At 48.7% G+C, this 19,756-nt stretch overlaps 1 long non-coding RNA gene across 1 annotated transcript in view; it reads left to right on the top strand.

The window, feature by feature from the left end:
• LOC120226673 overlaps positions 1-19,756 on the top strand; it is a 41,907-nt gene that overhangs the window by 3,379 nt on the left and 18,772 nt on the right. Inside the window, exons 2-4 of the long non-coding RNA XR_005527080.1 lie at positions 1,927-2,009; positions 5,880-5,957; positions 6,410-6,442. This is a non-coding gene — a long non-coding RNA (uncharacterized LOC120226673). The remainder of the gene's footprint in view (positions 1-1,926; positions 2,010-5,879; positions 5,958-6,409; positions 6,443-19,756) is intronic.

The following is a 19,756-nucleotide window of genomic DNA, read 5'->3' as shown; positions in this document are numbered from 1 at the left end:
GTGACCTTGGAAAGTCACTTCACTTCTCTGGTCCTGATTTTTGTCATCCGTAAAATGGAGATAAAGGGTGATGGGCGGATGAGATAAACTCTAGGGTGAAACCCCCCCTTCCCCTAAGTTTTATGTTTATTCGTTATTAGGGCGCCTGGGGGGCTCAGTTGGTTAAGCGCCTAACTCTTGGTTTCGGCCCAGGTCATGATCTCACGGTTCACGAGTTCGAGCCCCACATTGGGCTCCATGCTGACAGTGCAGAGCCTGCTTGGGATTCTGTGTCTCCCTCCCTCTCTCTCTGCCCCTCCCCTGCTCTCTCTCTTTCTCTCAAAATAAATACATAAACATTAAAAAAGTTAATTGGGGCGCCTGGGTGGCTCAGTCGGTTGGGCGTCCGACTTCGGCTCAGGTCATGATCCTGCGATTCATGGGTTCAAGCCCCACCTTGGGCTCTGTGCTGACCGCTAGCTCAGAGCCTAGAGCCTGTTTCGGATTCTGTGTCTCCCTCTCTCTCTGACCCTCCCCTGTTCACACTGTCTCTCTCTCTCAGAAATAAATAAAAAACATTTAAAAATTTAATTAATTACGTAAACATATTGAGCTACTACCATGTACCAAGAGCTATTAAAGGCATTGGGGATACAGCAGGAAACAAAATCCCTCTCCCGAAACAGGATACTGTTCTAAATGAAAAGAGACTTAAGATGCAATGTGTGGTCCGAGATTGGATCCTGATTTGAACAAGCTAGCTTTATAGGATACTTGGGGAAAAGCGGGGAAATTTGAATATGGATGGGTATTAGATGAGATGAAAATTTATTATCATGAAATGGTAGAGGCGATTAACTGAAGAAAGCAGTTAGAAAGCATATGTACACATATTATCTCATTTTGGTAGAAAGTGCATATAGGTATTATGTAAACTTAGAAGAATTCTTGATCTGGAAGAATATATGGTAAGCTCTTTTTAAATGTTATTGTTTATTAAAAATTTTTGGGGAGCGCCTGGGTGGCTCAGTTGGTTAAGCATCCGACTTTGGCTCAGGTCACGATCTCGCGGCTTGTAGGTTTGAGCCCCGCGTCGGGTTCTGTGCTGACAGCTCAGAGCCTGGAGCCTGCTTCGGATTCTGTGTTTCCCGCCTTCTCTGCCCCTCCCATGCTCGTGTTCTTTCTTTATCTCAAAAATAGACATTAAAAAATTTTTAATGTTTATTTTTGTTTAATGTTTAATATTTATTTTTGTCTAATTTAAATGTTAAAATATTTGTTTTGAAATTAAAATTTTTTTTCAAATGTTTATTTTTGAGAGAGAGAAAGAACACGAGCAGGGGAGGGGCAGAGAGAGAGGGAGACACAGAATCCGAAGCAGGCTCCAGGCTCTGAGCTGTCAGCAGAGAGCCTGATGCCAGGCTTGAGCCCATGAACCGTGAGATCATGACCTGATGCTTAACCTACTGAACCACCCAGGTGCCCCCTAATTTTTTTTTTTTTTTTTAGTTTTTTCAGATAGAGAAAGAGTGCAAGCAGGGGAGAGGCAGAGGGAGAGAGAGAGAGAGGGAATCCTAAGCAGGCTTCATACCCAGCTCAGAGCCCTACACAAGGCTCCATCTCATGACTGTGAGATCATGGCCTGAGCTGAAATCAAGAGTCGGCAGCTCAACTGACTGAGCCCCCCAGGCTCCCCTGTACTAAGCTCTTAATAGTGGTCATTTCTGGGTGGTGGGAATATAATGTTTCTATTTCTTTTCTAATTTTCTACATTGAACATTTACTGCTTTTGTAAAAACACAAGATTCTGTCTACTTGAAAAAACACGCTCTCTCTCTCCACGGAATTTACACGCAAGTGCCTCTCGTAAGGGTGAATGTTGCCAAATCTGTCCCTTTTTATGGGGGAAACATCTGTGAAAATGGACACTGCTCTTTCCCCGTGCAGGTAACAAAGGATCAAGGCTTTGTCTGTGAAATAGCTGCAGGTGTAAGCTGATGGCCGCTGGCATTTTTCTTGGAGTTGTACTGGTAAGTAGAGCCTTCTTATACCTAGTGCTTTAGAAAAGGGTGGGGTTTTGTAGGGTGGCCGGCACGGAAAAAGGGCTAGAGAGGCAAACGTTGGCAGTGTCCATTGAAACGTTGTTTGAGAGGGGACACGCCCAACCTGATACCCGAGTTAGGTTTATTTCTTGTATCAGTGGACACATCGATGCGATTAAGTTTTTCAGTCTTGCAACTACTTGTCTTATTCGAGGCCAGGGGTCCATAAACCCTGCCATCTAGTTTTGTAAACCCAGTCTCATCGGAACACAGGCACACGGACTTGCTTATGTGTTATCTATCACCGCTTTTGCCCTTCAAAGGTAGGGCGGGGGCAGTGGTGCCAAGACCGTATGTGACCCAGCAAACAAAACATATTTACTGCCTGGCCCTTTAAAGAACAGGTGTGTGGAGCCCTGTTCTAGGCTGGCAGGAAGGCCGCCTCAGTGGGCGTGCCTGCGGGGAGGGAACACCCACTTCCGTGTTAAATTAACACGCGCTCGCTCTTATTTATAAACCCCGTTCTCTCCTGAGCTGTACTAGCGCGCACCAGTATTCCCAGTTGCGGAAAGCTCTAGGTCCCCCATAGTATTGGCTTTCTCATCGGGCGAGGCTGAGGCCAAGGCCAGACCACAGGAAACCAGAAATTTCAGCAAGGTAAACGAGAGCCTGTGTGAGCCCCATCACAACTGGCAAGTTGGTCTTCCATTCATCTAGCTGAGATCTACTTAGGCTTCAAATCTAGTTCAAGTGCCTCCTCCTCCCAGAAGCCCCCTCTTTCTATGGACCCTGATTTCCCCATCCCACGCCAGTGCTCCCACAGCACCCTCGCAGACCTCTTTCGTAACACTTAGCACCCCAGCCGGTAAGCACGGACTCCTTCTCTGACTCTCCACCAGAGAAGGCAAGGACCGTGTGTGCTCGTTCCCTGGTATAGCCCCTGAGCCCAGCCTAAGCCTTGCGTATAGTAGCTTACGAGCTACGTGTCCTGGGCCATGTCACTTCTCTGAACCTTAGTTTTCTTGTCGGTAAAATGAGGACAATAGTAATAGTAGCTCCTTCGTAGTGGTGTTGTGAGGATTGAATGTGTGTGTATTAGCTATTCGGTGACTCCTTAATGAATGAATGAATGAATGAATGAATGATGTACAGGAAAGCAGACTGTACAGGGAATTGTGAAAGTCCGCCCCAGCCTACACAGACTAAATGACGGTTATCGAGACAGGGTGCTATCTACCTGGCGATCGGGGATGAGTCCTTTAAAGAGGTGACATTTGACATGAGACTGGAAGGAGCCAACCATGAGAGGAGCTGGAGAAAGAACATTCTAGGCAGAGGAAGACTAAGTGCAAAGGCTTGAATCCATAAAGGATTGAGCCCCGTCAGGACATGGAAAGCAGCAAACGAGGCCAGAAGGGTGGAGAGGTTGGGCTCATTCTAAGAAGAGAAGGCAGCTGTTTAATGATTGTAAGGAGGAGAATTCCAAGAGCTGTCACTCTGTTTCAAAAACTTAAAAAATATCAGTGTGGGAGAATGATGGCCTCCTCCAAAAATGTTCACGTACGAATCCCCAGAACCGAATGTGCTGCCTTACACGACAGAAGGGACTTTGCGGCTGTCAGTAAGTAAAGGACGGAGACCTGAGGATATTACCCTGGTGGGTCCAATAAGATTACAAGGGTGCTTATAAGAGGAAGACAGGGGCCCAGAGGATGGAGGCTGCAGATGGTCAGGGAGGTCCCAGGATGCTGTGCTGCTGGCCGGGGGGCGGGGGCGGGGGGGAACGAAGTGGCCATAGCGGAGGAATGTAGGCAGTGCATAGACGCCTCCAGAAAGAACACAGTCCTGCCCTGCACCTGCGGTTTTAGCCTTGTGAATCTTTGGACTTTGGAGGTTCAAAACAGTAATCTAATACATGGATGGCATTCGAAGCCCCTGAATTTGTGGTGACTTGTCAAAGGGGCTATAGAAAACCACGGCTCCTCGTGTGGAAAGATCCACCCGAAAGTCATGCGATTGGGAGTTGGCAAGGGCGGATGGGAAGAGGGTAGAGAGGGCTGGGAATGAGGGAGGAGGGATGGGAACTTTTCTTTGGTATTGAGTGCTGATTTCCGGAACTATGTTAACGTTTCACATACTAAAAAGGAAGGAAGGAAGGACGGAAGGAAGATGACAAGAGAACCCAAAATGGAATATGGACAGAAACAGAGGAACTGACTCTATTACAGATGAATAAGAAATGTAATGAGGAATGGGAGAAAATAACTAACCTAAGTGTTAGGGGCTGAATTGTGTCCCCTCAAAATTCATGTGTCGAAGCCCTAATCTCCGATGTGACTGTATTTGGCAGTAGGGCCTTTAAGGGTGAAATTAACGTTAGGGGGCGCCTGCGTGGCTCTGTCCGTTGAGTGTTCGACTCTTGATTTTGGCTCAGGTCATGATCTCGGTTCGTGAGACCGAGCCCAGCATCCGCACGGAGCCTGCTTGTAATTCTCTCTCCCTCTCTCTCTGCCTCTCCCCTGAACACACTCTCTCTCTCTCAAAATAAATAAACATTAAAAAAGGATGTAATTAACGTTAAGTGAAGTCATAAGGGTGGGGCCCTAATCCGATATGACCAGTCTCTATAGGGAAAGGAGGGGGTTCCAGGATATGCACAGAGAAAGATTCATGTGAGGACCCAGTGAGAAGGCAGCCATCTGCAAGCCAAGGAGAGAGTCCCCAGGAGAAACAAACCTTGCTGATCCCTTGATCTTGGACTTCTAGCCTCGAGAACTGTGAGAAATAAATTTCTACTGTTTAAGTCACCCATCTGGGGGTATTTCGCTTTGTCAACCCGAGCAGACGAAGGCACTAAATAACTTCGGAAAAGAGTATTTTCACTCTGTACTCTGCAGGAGTGGTTCTCAAACTTTGGGGTACGTCAGAGTCACCTGGGGGGCTTGTTGAAGAACTCTGGGCGATGGTCTCCACCTCCAGTGCTCCTAATTCAGTAGGTCCAGGGGGGAGCTCAAGGATTTACATTTCTTTATTTTTAAAAAATTTTTAATGTTTTAATTTGTTTTTGAGAGACAGAGTGCGAACAGGGGAGGGGCAGAGAGAGAGGGAGACACAGAATCCGAAGCAGGCTCCAGGCCCCGAGCTGTCGGCACAGAGCCCGACATGGGGCTCGAACCCACAAACACGAGATCATGACCTGAGCTGAAGTTGGACGCTTGACCGACTGAGCCCCCCAGGTGCCCCAAGAATTTACATTTCTAACAAGTCCCCTGATGAAGCTGATGCCGTTGCCTCAGGGGCCACACTTCAAGAACCGCCATTCTAAGGTCCAAGACAAAAATAAATCACCCCAAAACTGTACATAAATACTGTACTCTAGATAGTAGGTTTGTTTTCCCCAGGGGTACAGGTTAGCAATTCAGATATCGAGCAAAAATACATTGTGAATAATGAGAGCCAGATTTTACTCTGTTAGAGGAAGGAGTTACACGTAAGAAAAGTCAGAAGGCTGGCGGTGATCAGAAGTCTCAGTATGAATGTGGTGTTTTATGCGCACACCCACGCCACACACACAGAGTATGCAAATAGATGGAGTTGTTTGTATATATACACATATTTCCTAGCTCTGTCGGCTGAGCAGGCCTGGAATTGATGATCCTGCAATACCAATCAATGAGCAGGAGTCCATTTGAAGGGGTTTACAATGGTGAAATTGGTGAATCTGCTCTCTCCCTGCCCCTCCCCTATTCACATTCTCTCTCTCTCTCTCTGTGTGTCTCAGAAAAAATAAACAAACTTTACAAAACACAATGTCTTTTAAGAAAATAAATAAAAATAAAATTTTGTCTGTCTTTCAAGGCTCAGCTCAAGAACCACCCCCTCCAAGTCATCTTCCTGGATTTACTTCGGCACCAAAGTTAGCCTTCTCTTTCCTGGGTAAGTCATAGCTCTTAATTTATTCCTCTTATTTGGCCCCCATGCACTCATTCGCAGTCATACCCATGGCTTTGTACTTGTTTGTATTCATGACTTCCGTCCTCTACCAGATTAAAAATTCCTTGGGAGGGGCGCCTGGGTGGCTCAGTTGGTTGAGCGTCCGACTTCAGCTCAGGTCATGATCTCACGGCTTGTGGGTTCGAGCCCTGTATCGTGCTATGTGCTGACAACTAGCTCAGAGCCTAGAGCCTGCTTCAGATTCTGTGTTTCCCTCTCTCTCGACCCTCCCCTGCTCACACTCTTCTCTCTCTCTCTCTCTCTCTCTCTCTTTCTCTCCCTCTCTCTCTCTCTCTTAGAAATAAAACATTAAAAAAATTAAAAAAAAATTCCTTGGGAGTCGGTTCTTCTGTTGTTCAACTTTCAGTGGATTATTTTTTTTTTCTCATTTTCAGATCGCAGAAGAGTTTCAACGGTCAAATAAGTTGGTAAGTTCTGCCATGTACTTTGAATCTAATCTTTAGTCTCCCTTGTTTCTATGGAGGACTTTTTCTGTGAAATGCTGGAGTCCCTTCCTTTATTCCCCGTGATCTCCTTTATAACTTACAGCCTGTTGGTCTAGGATTTTCTTTTCCATTGCTTTGTAGGCTTGCTTCCACCAGGGGGAGCTCCTTCCTCTATACGCGAACTTCTTTTTCTTGAGGAAGCAAAAGAAAGGAGACTGCATCAGGTAAAATAGCAAAACAGTGGAAAAACAAGCAGTAGGCAATAGGAACTGAGCACATCTTGGGGTCTGACTTGGTCCCAGCACTAGCTGGCTACTCAAATAGCATTTCACTTGTTATATTGTGTTTTGGTACGATGCTGGCCCCGCGCGTGGAGATTTCCTCCTTCCTTACCACTTCACTGATTTTCATCTACAAACGTGTACTGAGTGTGCACTTTGTGTCAGGTGTTATTGTAGACGCCTAGGCTTCCTCGGTGAACAAAACAGACCAAGTTCCCGACCTGCGAAGCTTACGTTCAAATATGGGCAACAGGCAATGAAATGAGGTGAGTACTTACAATACACAGGACAGATGGGGATAAATGCCAAAGAGAGAGAGAGAGAGAAACCAATTCAAGGTCTTATAGACCATTGTAGGAACTTTGGCTTTTTCTTTGAGCGAGATGGGAAGCATCAGGGAATTCTGAGGAGAGGACTGATGTGATTTGATGGCTTTTGTGACTTTTTGGGTAATAAGTTATAAGGGGACAAGCTTGGGCCAGGCTGTTGGCAGTGGCACTGGAGAGAAGTGGTTGGATTTTTGGATATATTTTGAAGGCAGAGCCAACTGAACTTGTCAGCAGATTAGATGGAGGATGCTGGAGAAACAGGACTCAAGGGAAGCAGGGTCACCGTGTTGCATAACACCACTAGCGTTGAATGAAATGTGGCTGGCGCCCTCTGGAGTTGTGTAACCCAGCATTGCTGTTCATGATGTTGCCAAGGTTTTTGTTCCGAGCAGCTGGAAGGATGGAGTCGCATTGGTAAAGACTGTGGGAAGAACAAGGCTGGAAGCATATCAGAAGTTAGATTTTGAGGGACGCCTGGGCGGCTCAGTCGGTTAAGCGTCCGACGTCGGCTCAGGTCATGATCTCACAGCTTGTGAGTTCGAGCCCCGTGTCAGGCTCTGTGCTGACAGCTCGGAGCCTGGAGCCTGCTTCGGATTCTGTGTCTCCCTCTCTCTCTGCCCCTCCCCTGCTCGCTTTCTGTCTCTCTCTCTCTCTCTCAAAAGTAAGCAAACATTGAAAAAAAATTGCAACCCACACATATATATTCAATTACCGTATGGCAAAGGAGGCAAGAATATACAATGGGAAAAGCATATTTCTTCAATATGCATCAATAAGCATATCTCTTTCTGAGTAAGCTGGGAAAACAGGACGGCCACATGGAAAAGGATGAAATGACCACTCTCTTACCCTATACACAAAAATTAGCTCAAAAATGGATTAAAGATGAATGTGAGCCCTGAAACCATAAAACTGCTGGAAGGAGGCACAGGTGGTAGCTTCTTGTCGTCGGTCTTGGTGATGATTTTTTTAATCTGGCCCCAAAACCAAGAGCAACGGAAGCAAACATAAACAAGGGAGACTTCATCATACTGAAAAGCTTCTGCCCAGCAAAGAAAACCATTAACAAAATGAAAAGGCAATCTACCGAATGGGAGAAAATATTTACAAATCACATATCTGATAAGGGACTAATATCTAAAATGTATAAAAAGAACTCCTACAATTCAATAGCAAAAACCAATCTGATTAAAAATTGCCATTATGGGGGCACCCTGGTGGCTTAGTCGGTTAAGCGTCCGACTTTCGCTCAGGTCACGATCTCGCGGTTCGTGGGTTCGAGCCCCGCGTCGGGCTCTGTGCTGACTGCCAGCTCAGAGCCTGGAGCCTGTTTCGGTCTGTGGCTCCCTCTCTCTCTGACCCTCCCCTGCTCACGCTCTCTCTCTCTCTCTCTCTCCTAGAAATAAATAAAACATTAAAAAAATTTTTAAAAAAATTGCCATTATGGGGCATCTGGGTGGCTCAGTCGGTTGAGCGTCCGACTCTTGTTTTTGGCTCAGGTCATGACAGTTTGTGTCAACACGGAGGCTGCTTGGGGGGGTCTCTCTCTCTTTCTCTCTCTCCTCTCTCTCTGCTCCTCCCCTCACTTGTGTGCTCTCTCTCTCTCTCTCAAGAAGATATTTTAAAAAGAATTAAAAAAATAAAAATCGCTGTTAGATCTGAATACACATTCAGAATCATCCATTCATCGTGGACATTCATCCATCCTCCAAAGAGGACATACAGATGACCCATAGGTGCATGAAATGATGCTCAGCACCACTCATCATCAGGGAAATGCAAATCAAAGCCACCATGAGATGCCACCTCACACTTGTCAGAAGGGCAAGTATTAAAAAGACAAGAAATAACAAGTATGAGTGAGGAGGTGGAGAGAGGGAACCCTTGTCCATGGTTGGCAAGAGTGCAAATTGGTGCAGCCATTATGAAAAACAGGATGGAGATTCCTCAAAAAAATTGAAACAGCCCTACCACCTGATCCAGCAACAACACTCTTGGGCATTTATCCAAAGAAAACAGAAACACTAACTTGAAAAGATAAATGCACCCCATGTCCATTTCAGCATTATTTACAATAGCCAAGATATGGAAACAACCTCAGTGTCCATCGATGGATGGAAGAATGGATAAAGAAACGTGTATGTGTGTGTGTGTGTGTGTGTGTGTGTGTGTGTATAATATGAATATATACCATTCAACCATAGAAAAGAATAAAATCTTGCCATTTGCAACAACACGGATGGACCTTGAGGGCGTTCTGCTGAGTGAAATAAGACAGAGAAAGACAGATACCATATGATGTGACTTATATATGGAATCTAAAAAAAGAAAACCCCCAAAACCAAAGCCAAGCTCATAGATCCAGAGAACAGATTGGTGGTTGCCAGAGGCATAGAGTCAGGGTGGGAATAATGGATGAACTGAGGGTGTTTGTTTTTTTTTTTTTTTTCAGTTTAAATAAACTAAAAAAACAACGCTGTGGGAGGAACAGGCTTGGGGGTATATCAGAAGTCACATTTTGAATTTGTTGAATTTGAGATGCCAGTTAGACATTTAAGTGGAGATACCGAGAAAGCTGTGGGACATAAATGAGCCTGGCACTCATACAGGTGGTTAGGGCCAGAGATGAGCATTTTTTAGTCCTAGGCATCTAGATAGTGTTTGTTTTATTTTGAGAGAGAGAGAGAGAGCATGCACGCAAATGGGGAGAGTGGCAGAGGGAGGGAGACAGAGAATCCCAAGCAGGGGCTCGATCCCATGACCGCGGGATCATGACCGGAGCCAAAATCAAGAGTTGGACGTTCAACTGAATGAGCCGCCCAGAAGCCCCTAGAGAGTATTTAAAGCCCTGAGATGGATGATGAGGAGACATGAGAAGACAATGAGAGAAGTGAAAAGAAGGGGACCAAGGGCCCAGCCCAATGAGGAACAAACAGAGGACTGACAAGATGGGGCCAGTAAGGGGGCACCTGGGTGGCTCAGTCGGTTAAGCGTCCGACTTCGGCTCAGGTCATGATCTCACGGTTTGTGGGTTCAAGCCCCGCATCGGGCTCTGTGCTGACAGCTAGCTCAGAGCCTGGAGCCTGTTTCTGATTCTGTATCTCCCTCTCTCTCTGACCCTCCCCTGCTCATGCTGTCTCTCTCTCTCTCTCAGAAAAAAAAAAAAAAAAAAGATGGGGCCAGTAAGGCAGAAGGAAAACCGGAAGAGAATGGTGTTGTGGAAGTCAAGTGAAGATGGTGTGTCAGGGAAGAGGGCACGATCAGCTGTGAAAAGTATTTCTGGTTGGCTAAGCAAGAGGAGGGGTGAGAATGCGCGACTGACTTTAGCAACATAGAGATCGCTCGGGGCCTTGACAAAAGCCATCTCAGTGGACAGAAGCTTGATTGGAGTGGGTTCAAGAGAGAAGGGGGGGGAGAAAAATGATACACAGGGAATCTAGACCAGTCTCGTAAAGAGCTTGGCCGGAAAGGAGAGCGGAGAGAAGGAGCGGTGAGTGGCCCGGAGTGTGGGATATTTAGCGGAGGTATGCGGAATGGGATAGTAGCCAGGGATGCTCAGAGAAGCTAGGGGCTGAGGGAAGCCAAATTGCCAGCAGGTTTGAGTAGAACCCCTGTGGTTAACGAAGAAGAGAACATCTCCACATCCCACGTGGGGCAGAACACTCGGAGCCGTGAGGCCTAGCTGTTCTAACTTGCCCACGTGGTGATTCCAGCCTCCTTCACCAACCTCGGAGAGTCTGGCTTCAATCACACTAAAGCTAGCCCGTGGGTCCCCTTCCAGAAACATCTGTTGTACAGAAGGAAGAGGAAACGAGATTCCTACGCCTACTTTGAGGACGACTAAACCGCAGGGTAGAGTTCGAGGCATGCGGGAAAATGGACTTACGCATCCAGGCCGCCGTTCCACGAATTATTCCCTCATTCCTGGCTGAGAAGTCGCCTCGGCACCAGAAGATGGTGAAGAGCCAGGCTCGTTGCTTAGCTCTGTGTTTTAGTTGCGATGGCTTTGAAAACAGAGAGATTTTGCTGGTCTCCATGTGCCGTTCGTATTTGCGTTTCTTTCCTCTTCTCGTGTCTTCAAGGCCCAGCTCATGCGTCCCTGGTTCTGCAGAGCCTTCTTTGGGACCCCGTGTCAGGCAAAACGAATCGTTTCCTTCTCAGAGTTTCTGTAGAACTTCTCCTCCTTCTGTCTTGGCGCCTGTATTGCATTGAACTGGAACTGTGTGTGGTTGCACGCGGAAGGGGCAGCCGAGGCGCCTGGGCTTTGGAGCTAGGCTGCTTGGCTTCAAATGGTGGTCCTTGCAAGTTGCTTAACCTCCTTGGGGCATCGGTCTCTCATCTACTTTGTCTCGATTTAATAATAATAGTGCTACCCTCGTAGGGGTTTTGGGAAGATTAAAGAAGCTGACATGGGGCGCCTGGGCGGCTCAGTCCGTTAAGCGTCTGACTTTGGCTCCGGTCATGATCTCACGGCTCGTGGGTTCGAGCCCCCAGTGACAGCCTGCGGCGGATCCTCTGTCTCCCTCTCTCTCTGCCCCTCCCCTGCTCGTGCTTTCTCTCTCTTTCAAAAAGAAAAGAAGCTAATACATGTGACTAGCACGTAGTGAATGCTTAGCAAGCCTTTGTGATTTGTCTCTCTTCTTGAGGAATACGACCATACATTTGTCTTTGTACCACTAATTCTTAGCAGCGGGTTTAGCACAGAATACTAGGTGCTTAGTAAGTTCTTATGTGAACAAACCAGGCTTCGAAATCAGATTAATTTACATTCATGTTCAGTGGTTTCATATGTGTCTAGCCCTTTAATCATTTCACTTACTCACTCCCGTGGACTAGCCCATGTAGTGGCTAAGAAGGAAGGTTCTGGAGCCTGATCACCTAGTTCATATGGTTGCCTGGCCACTTATTAGCTTATTAACCTATCAGTGCCTCAGCCTTCCTCAGCTGGAAGATGAGAAAAACAAGAGAGGCAATTAAGCAGGGTTATGGAGCACTCAAGTGTTAACTATATTTACTGTTAATCTTTTTGCTGGTTCAGTGATTTAATGAACACCTGTGGTTTTCGGGGACTGCGCTAGACAGTAGGGATGCAGAGATCAATGAAGCTTGGTGCCTGCTCTCAGAAAACCGGTAAGCTAGTGAAGGAAATAAGCGTGAGCAAGGCAGTGTGCATAGAGACACACTGATTTTATAAGAGGGATCAGTGAGGGGTAGAGGGAGGGTAGTAGGGTCTATGTAAAAGGTACATCCTGAGCTTTGCATCTGTGGGCTGAGGGTCCTGGCATGTTACTGTCTTAATAGAGACGCAAATCCCTTTTATGGTCTATCATCAGAAATGAGTTCTATTACAGATCTCTCTTATCCGATCTCCTTAACAAGACCTCTCCACAAGAGATCCCATCCTGGGGGCGCCTGGGTGGCTCAGCCAGCTGGGCCTCTGGTTCCTGGTTTCGGCCCAGGTGGCGATCTCATGGTTTGTGAGTTCGAGCCCCATGACCGTGTGGAGCCCGCTTGGAATTCTTTCTCTCTCCCTCTCTCTGCTCCTCCTCCCTCTCAAAATAAGTAAGTAAACAAAGTCAAATTGAGAGAGGAGAGAGAGAGAGAGAGAGAGATCCCATCCTGTGTTTTCCAACCCAGAGAAAACATTCTGGGTTAACAACAATATATCACCATTGTATCATCCTGTTCTGTCCCGAACAAGATTTTGGAGTTTTCCTTGAGCAAAGCTCAGCCTTGCGTTTTGTAGTTAACCCAGAAAGCTTTCATGGGCAGAAGAGGGCGTCTGAGATGGGAGCCATATTTAAAGCATCGAGTGCGAGGACAGGGTGCCGGTGGATGGAAACCTGTATGGCTCTGTCTTGTAGAAAACCACCGAAGCCATTGAAATGTGTGTGTTTTCCCCGAGGAGTTAACAAGAGCAATAGAATTGAGAGTTGCTGGGGTTGGGAGCTGATTTCTGGCAGGTTGATAAGCAGCTTGTAAAAGGACCTCTTATTTGAGCAGGGCTTTGGCCGCCCGACTTTTGAAATTGATGATTTGTTTTACGTGTTGTATAATGCTCACAAGAGGCCCTCTGGGTCAGAGAGTAGGGACTTTTCCTGGCCATCTCCTCCCAGCAGAACCCGATTCTAGCTGCGGAGCGGGGGACAGCCTTCTAGACGAGGCCCAGGCCATGGCTCTTGTGTGCTCCTGACCACCGGACAGGCCTTTGCGTTCAACAGGGGCTGGATACGTCACAGTTTCCATGAAGTCCTAGTGCAAGGAAGTAAAATGCGTACGTCGAACATCGCACGCTTGTTCTGGCGATGTGACCTGCCTTTGAAAGAAATGCTTTCTAATACCGTGTTTTGGTCACTTGCAATAAGCAGTCATATATGTGGGGGTCCCTGTCGTCTCAGTGAGTAGATGTTCCGAAAGGGAGGGCCTTCTGCTGGTTACAGCGAAAGACAGGTCCTCCGTCCTTTGTGAAGAGGACCAAGCCCCAACTGTCCCCGGCTCTCTCGGTTCCCACTTTAAAAGCGTTGCACGTCCTGTCCCGTGCTGCTCGTGCTGGCTCACAGGGGCCTAGATGTCTTAGAAGCAGTGAATGAGCAAGTTTCTTTTCTTTCTCTTCCACACTTTACAAGTGGATTGAGCCCGGGCCGTCGAGGAATTTGAGACGATCTTGGTAGGGAGAAACTTGGCTGTGCCTCCTGTTTTACTTGTCTCTCACTTTGGTCTTATGAGAGCCTGCATTGACAAGCACGCTCTGATACAGAGGCTCTAAGGCAGCTCTGTGTCCAGGGACGGTACGAAAATGGGAGGTAGTGGGAGGCGAGGGGCGCCGAGGAAGAGACCTCACAAGCTAGTGAATGACTTCTGGACGGTGTGTGACATGTTGAGGACGTGTGTCTCTGGAGAGGTGGCCTTTACACTTGAAGTCACTCTTTTGGGACGGACCACCCTTCCTGGAGACAGCACGTTGTTGAGGAACGTCTTGGGAATGGGAACTCCAGGCATCCTCATAGGGTTTGTGAGCGGGGCCAGGCAGGTTCCTTGCACTGAAGCCTCCGGTGTTCTGGGTGGCAATGCGTTGGTACCCGTACCGGTCAGCGTGGGCCAGACTCTGCCGCAGGAACCGAGAAACAACACAGGAATGAAGTCGGGTGCCGACTGGTTGGCCCTTCACTATCATGTGGCAACACCATCGGGGACACGTGACCTTCAAGGCCACCAGGGCAGAGAAAACAGCCAGCCGCCCACACGCCTCCACCGCCTCATCCCAGAAGTGACACCCGTCCCTTCTGTAACACTTAAGTGGCAGGAACGAATCCCTTTGCCCCGGCCTACCCCCAAGGGAGACCGGGGCACGGCGAGGCACGCCTGGTATATCTGGTGGCCACCGGCGGCCTCCGCTGCGTTCCCCGGGTGCCAACTGACCATCGACTCCCCATCCCACTCTCAGGAAGTGTATGAGCGATAACGGATTTTCTAATTCTGTAACGGAGTGTACTGGGAGCACCAAACCCCCTCTTCTGTGAGATAGAGCTCATTTTATCTAGGCGAGGAGATGGGACCGGCAGTACTCATCCCCTTGTCAGTTACAGTCCTTTCCCTCCCTCGTTACTGACCGTGAAACACGTTTGCTCTCTTCCACTCCTGTCCCCAAGAGTCACAATGTATGCGAACCAAAGGGTTGTCGCCAGGCCAGGTTCTGCTTCTGACTGGAGCTGACCTTGGGAGTGTTTGGTAAGAAAGCCCGAATTGTTCTTTGTGAAGCGGTTCTCACCGGGCGGGCCGCCGTCGGTGTCTGTGGTGGACCCTAAACCAGGTATAAGTCAGCCATCCACTCGGTGGCTGGCTGGCTGATTAGCTGCTCAGTTAAGAAGGATGAGGGGAGCCGAAACGTAAGGAGGTCAGGAAGGGCTGTGTCTGAGAGACGTTATGATGATTCGTTTTCCCTTTGCCTATTTGGCTCTTGTTTTCTTGAATGTGGGTGGGACTCACCCAGAGAGTCTGGTCTCCAGCATAAATCGCATCTCCTTATGGGGTTGCTGCCAAACTCATTCTGCCTAAAAGGTTTCTAACATCTGGGTGCAGCAGTCACTTGGGCCGGAGCCTCCCAAGTTTATTTCACACGATCAAATGGTAACGCCCTTTATAATGGGCTCCTGATGGTTTCTCCGTCGTCCCAGGTTGCACTCCTTGAAAAAGTTTCTTCACATCACCTTTCGTTCTAGGTGTGAAAGATCATTGGCCCATTGCTGTTTATGCTTCCCTTTTCTTTCCCAGTAACACACTTTTAATTTTTCCGTTGGACGCTTTTCATGTCTTCCTCTTCCTATTTCATACCTCTGCGTGATTGCTACTCTTCTCCCGACGTTTCCTCCGCTTCCCCGGCTTCCCCAACATCAGATCCTGACCTTTCCCCCCTTTTCCATATCTTTGGTTTGAGGTGTTGTATATGATTTGTAGTAAAACTTTGAAGTGATGGAAGGTAGTTAACTCTTTAAAAAATTTTTAAGTTTATTCATTTATTTGGAGAGAGGGAGAGTGTGCACGTGAGCAAGGGAGGGGCACAGAGAGAGGGAGAGAGAGAACCCCAAGCAGGCTCCAGGCACTGTCAGCGCGGAGCCTGACTTGGGGCACAAATTCGAGAACTGCAAGGTGATCACGACCTGAGCTGAAATCAAGAGTCAGATGCTTAACCCACTGAGCCACCCAGGCGCCCCAATGTTACAATCTCTCAGACTTAAAGAAAAAAACAAATCTCTCAGGTGATCCTTCCAAGGACTTCAAAGGAATTCACCCTGAAAATGAAAATATTTCATTGTAATACTTCATTTCTTTGGCTGCTTAACTCTCCAAATATCTGGAAGCTAGGTAGGAGCGAGTTTTACCTCTCCTGTTTTACAAACGTCAGATCGAGGTTCAGAGATGATAGATAACTTTTCCGTTATCACCATCCTGCTGATTAATTGGTTGGCGTCTAAACCAAAATAATGAAATGACGACCTGTGGATTCTGCATTTTTACTTCCATCCGGGGCTAGCAATGATACCAGACCGGTTGCTGGAGACCTCTCTGCATCATGTGGGGGCTAATGGTCTGGCAGAGGCAGAACTCTGGAGTCAGAAGTCCCCAGAAGGCAGGAACCCCAGCATCTAGGCAATCCCCCCCTCCTTTTTTTACCCTGTGCATATCTGGGTCTTCGGGGCCTGGCCCAGTTCCCCCCCTCTCCCCTACTCCAACCTCCCCCACCACCACCGTGTGGTGATTCTTCCCTGGGGAGATGTGGACACAGCCGGAATTCAGCTGCCAGTAATGAAAGTTCTCGCTGTTGCTTCCCGAAGTAAGGGATGGCTGAGGATGGGAGGGGGAGTGGCTTTCTCTGTGCTTGTCAAATGAAGCCGTGACCTTGAAAGTGGTTTCTGAATTATAAAAATAGGGAACACACGGTGGCTATTGCTGTTACATTGTAAATTACACGTGCTGCCTTCCTGCAAAGATTTTTAGGAAGGACTCAAAGGTCTCAAGTGTTGCTACAGTTAAGAAACCTCAAATTTCACCTTGTTCAGCTTGCTTCTGATAAGTGCATGTCACCTTTCCCCCCCTCCCCTCACTTGAAAGTTGAACCCATGGCTTCTTTACCATTTCCTTCCTGGCTTCCTTGAGGTATAATTGGTGTACAAAGAACTGCCGCTAAGGGACATGTGTAATTTGCTGAGTCATGGATGGACCTAGAAGCCTTTGATCCTTTGTGAGATAAACCAGTCACAGGACAAATACTGCACGATTGCTCTTGTAGGAGGTGCCTAAGATAGTCAACGTTATACGAGTAGACAAGAGGGTGGCGGCTCCCAGGGGCTGAGTGGACGGGAATATGGAAGGTGGTCATTCACGGGGGATGAGGGTACAGTTATACAAGACAAGATGAGTAGGTTCCAGTGCATTTTTGAAAACATTTATTTTTCACAGAGGGAGAGAGAGAGAGAGAGAGAGAGAGGAGAGAGAACACAAGCAGGCGAGGAACAGAGAGAGGGAGACACAGAATCCGAAGCAGGCTCCAGGCTCTGAGCTGTCAGCACAGAGCCCGAAGCGGCGCTTGAACTCACGAACACGCGAGGTCATGACCTGAGCTGAGCCGAAGTTGGGCGCTCAACCAACTGAGCCCCCCAGGCACCCTGATTAGCGCATTAAAAAAAAATGTCAGTGACTTTCCCCAAGGATCTGCCTGAGCACGAGAAATCACCCTTTTAATTTCCGCAGCACTTTGCGTCTCTGGGAACAAGGCAGAGACGCTCCCCTGTCGGAGGTTGGAGCAGATCTCCCGAAGCTAGTGCTGCCCCTGCTGTGTCAGCACTTCGTCTGCTGAAAGGAGACTCTGGCACTGCCTCATGTTTATTCTTAGCCATTCTTCCCAATTTTCTGTCACTCAGAGCCATCTGAGCCAGGGAAGTTGGTATGGGGACAGGGAATTTTGAGGCCTTGGCCCGATCCCCGGCAGATACTCAGTAGCATAGCACTTAACCCTGGGCCAGCCTTCTGGCACCTTCCGTTCTCCAGTGATTTGCCCCAATTCTGGAAGGAGGAAATAGCTACAAACTCCCTTAAACACACACAGATAGCACCAACGCCCCAAACTATTCCCTGGGCCTTCTCTAGTGCCTCATTTATAATGACAACCTAGCTCTAACAAGTTTTGTAATCTGGTTTTCTAGCCTTACGGATTAGGAGCCACAGGAAGAGATGTTGGGGGGGCGGGGGGAGGGGGAGAAGTGTCTGCCAAAGGCCCGATATCCTGAAAAGAGACAGAGAAACAAAATGGTATAGCACCATAAAGGACGTCACTTCTGATACCCCCCGCCCCACACCCAGTTAGCTGGAGAAACATTTGAGTGAGTTAAGAAATCTGCGAATCCTGCAACATCTACATATATATTTATTTCATGCCATCAAAACTACTGTTGCAAAGTTTTGATGTTTGAAGGATAAGATTCCCTTATCTGCTCAAATCCAGTTATTTCTGACTCTGCCAATACCCCCGCAAACCAGAATTATGAGCATTTACTGTAATGACATTATAATGCTTTTTTTTTTTTTTTTCTAGTAAGGCTTCGAAGCTGTGCGAGGGACTGAAACTAACACTCATTCTGTGAGAGAGATGCAGGCACCCGGGAGGAATGTGATCTGCATGCTGAATCCATTCATTCTGTGATTTGGTGCTCGAGGGAGAGGTGTCACATTTCAGACCCCATCGTGGGCGGGGTTTCACTCGCATTTCTTCACCCCGCATCCTGATCCCCACCCAGGAAGCCTGGGCTGTGTGGGGGTGCTGCTGAGTGCTGGGGGGCGGGGGTCCCCAACAGGAAGTGATTTCGATCCTGATCCTAAAAGCAGTCGCTGGCAGCTCGCGGGGTGCCTGAGGTCACTGTGCCGATGCACCAGCCCAGCCCATTCGTCACCCGCTCTGAGTCAGAAACCCGGGCCGGGCACAGAGGCTGGTGTGCGGCATGAACTCGGGCAGGCCTGTCCCTTTCGCAGGGCCGTGAGCTCTCGGACCAGCTGCTGGGACCTGGCACGCCGTGCGTGGGAGGCGATTGGCCCAGGGCTTTCTGCGGTTGTCTGTGCAGCTGCAGTCACCCCCCCCACCCCCCCGCATCCCTCCTTGTGCTGGTCATTTCATAGTCTAGCCTCACACCCTTGCCAGCAGGAAGGTCTGGTTTGCTCGCCCTTCTCCCTGAGCCCCCAGCCCGTGACACAGAGCACCCTTGACCTGGCTCAAAGCGAAGATGCTGTAATTACGAGGGCTGAATGAGACTTGCTCCTGACTGCGTGTCTTGGCTCGGCCACTTGCCGCCCTTCCCTGTTCCGGCCCTAAATGTGATCCACGGAGGGCTGGGTGCTAATTGGGACATGTACTGCATCCACCTTCTTTCGGGAGGATTCTTATGGGCCACAGGACTGCTAAGGAGGCCACCAACACGTGGCAGGGCCCTGGGCCGGGAATCAGGACAGCTGGGTTCTCATCCCGCACCAGCTGCAGCCTGTCGCATGATCTTAGACAAATCTCCCAGGCACCTGCCAGAGCGGGAGGCGGCGATGGTTCTGTTAGACGATCCCTGGGGTCTGTGCATGAAACCGTCCACTCTCTTTCCTGCTCAGACGGACAGAAAGCTTTGGTCCAGCTCTGCGAGCGTCTGCTCCTTGATCGATTTCTTTGGGAGGCCGCCCTGGGAATAAGGGAAGGGTGTGTAGAGGAGCGTCAGAACTTCGAGTTTTGCCTTTGGACCCGACGTAAGGGATTTGGGAGGAATACTTCGCGTAGTCCCATCTGGAATCCTAACTGCAGACTCACGGGGAGATGCGGCCGGCCCAGTGGCCACGGCCATGGCCACGCGCAGCTAGAGCGCTCAGCATCAGCCTGCCCCCTCGTGAGTGACTGCGTGGGTGCGGGAGGCGTGTGCCGTGCCCAGAAAAAGAGCAGGGGGGGCCGCCCGAGAAAGGTGGGGTGGCAAGCTGGGACAGGGAGGCCCGGCAAGCGGCAGACCATATTGGATGCCCACTGCTTGGGGACCCGAGCCAGGCACTGTGGAGCAGGGGGACCCAGAGGGCAGCTGTCTACAAACAAACCCTGCCTGTTCTTGCTTCTGGGCCCACATCGAGTCGTTTCCTCCAACCGACGGGCCCTCCTTCTCCTCTCAGCC

This window comes from Hyaena hyaena, unplaced genomic scaffold (genome assembly GCF_003009895.1).
Source record: "Hyaena hyaena isolate Hyena2069 unplaced genomic scaffold, ASM300989v1 scaffold_1792, whole genome shotgun sequence".
Lineage (NCBI taxonomy): Eukaryota > Metazoa > Chordata > Mammalia > Carnivora > Hyaenidae > Hyaena > Hyaena hyaena.
Note: the sequence above shows the minus strand (reverse complement) of the source record. Positions and strands in the feature narration are given on the sequence as shown.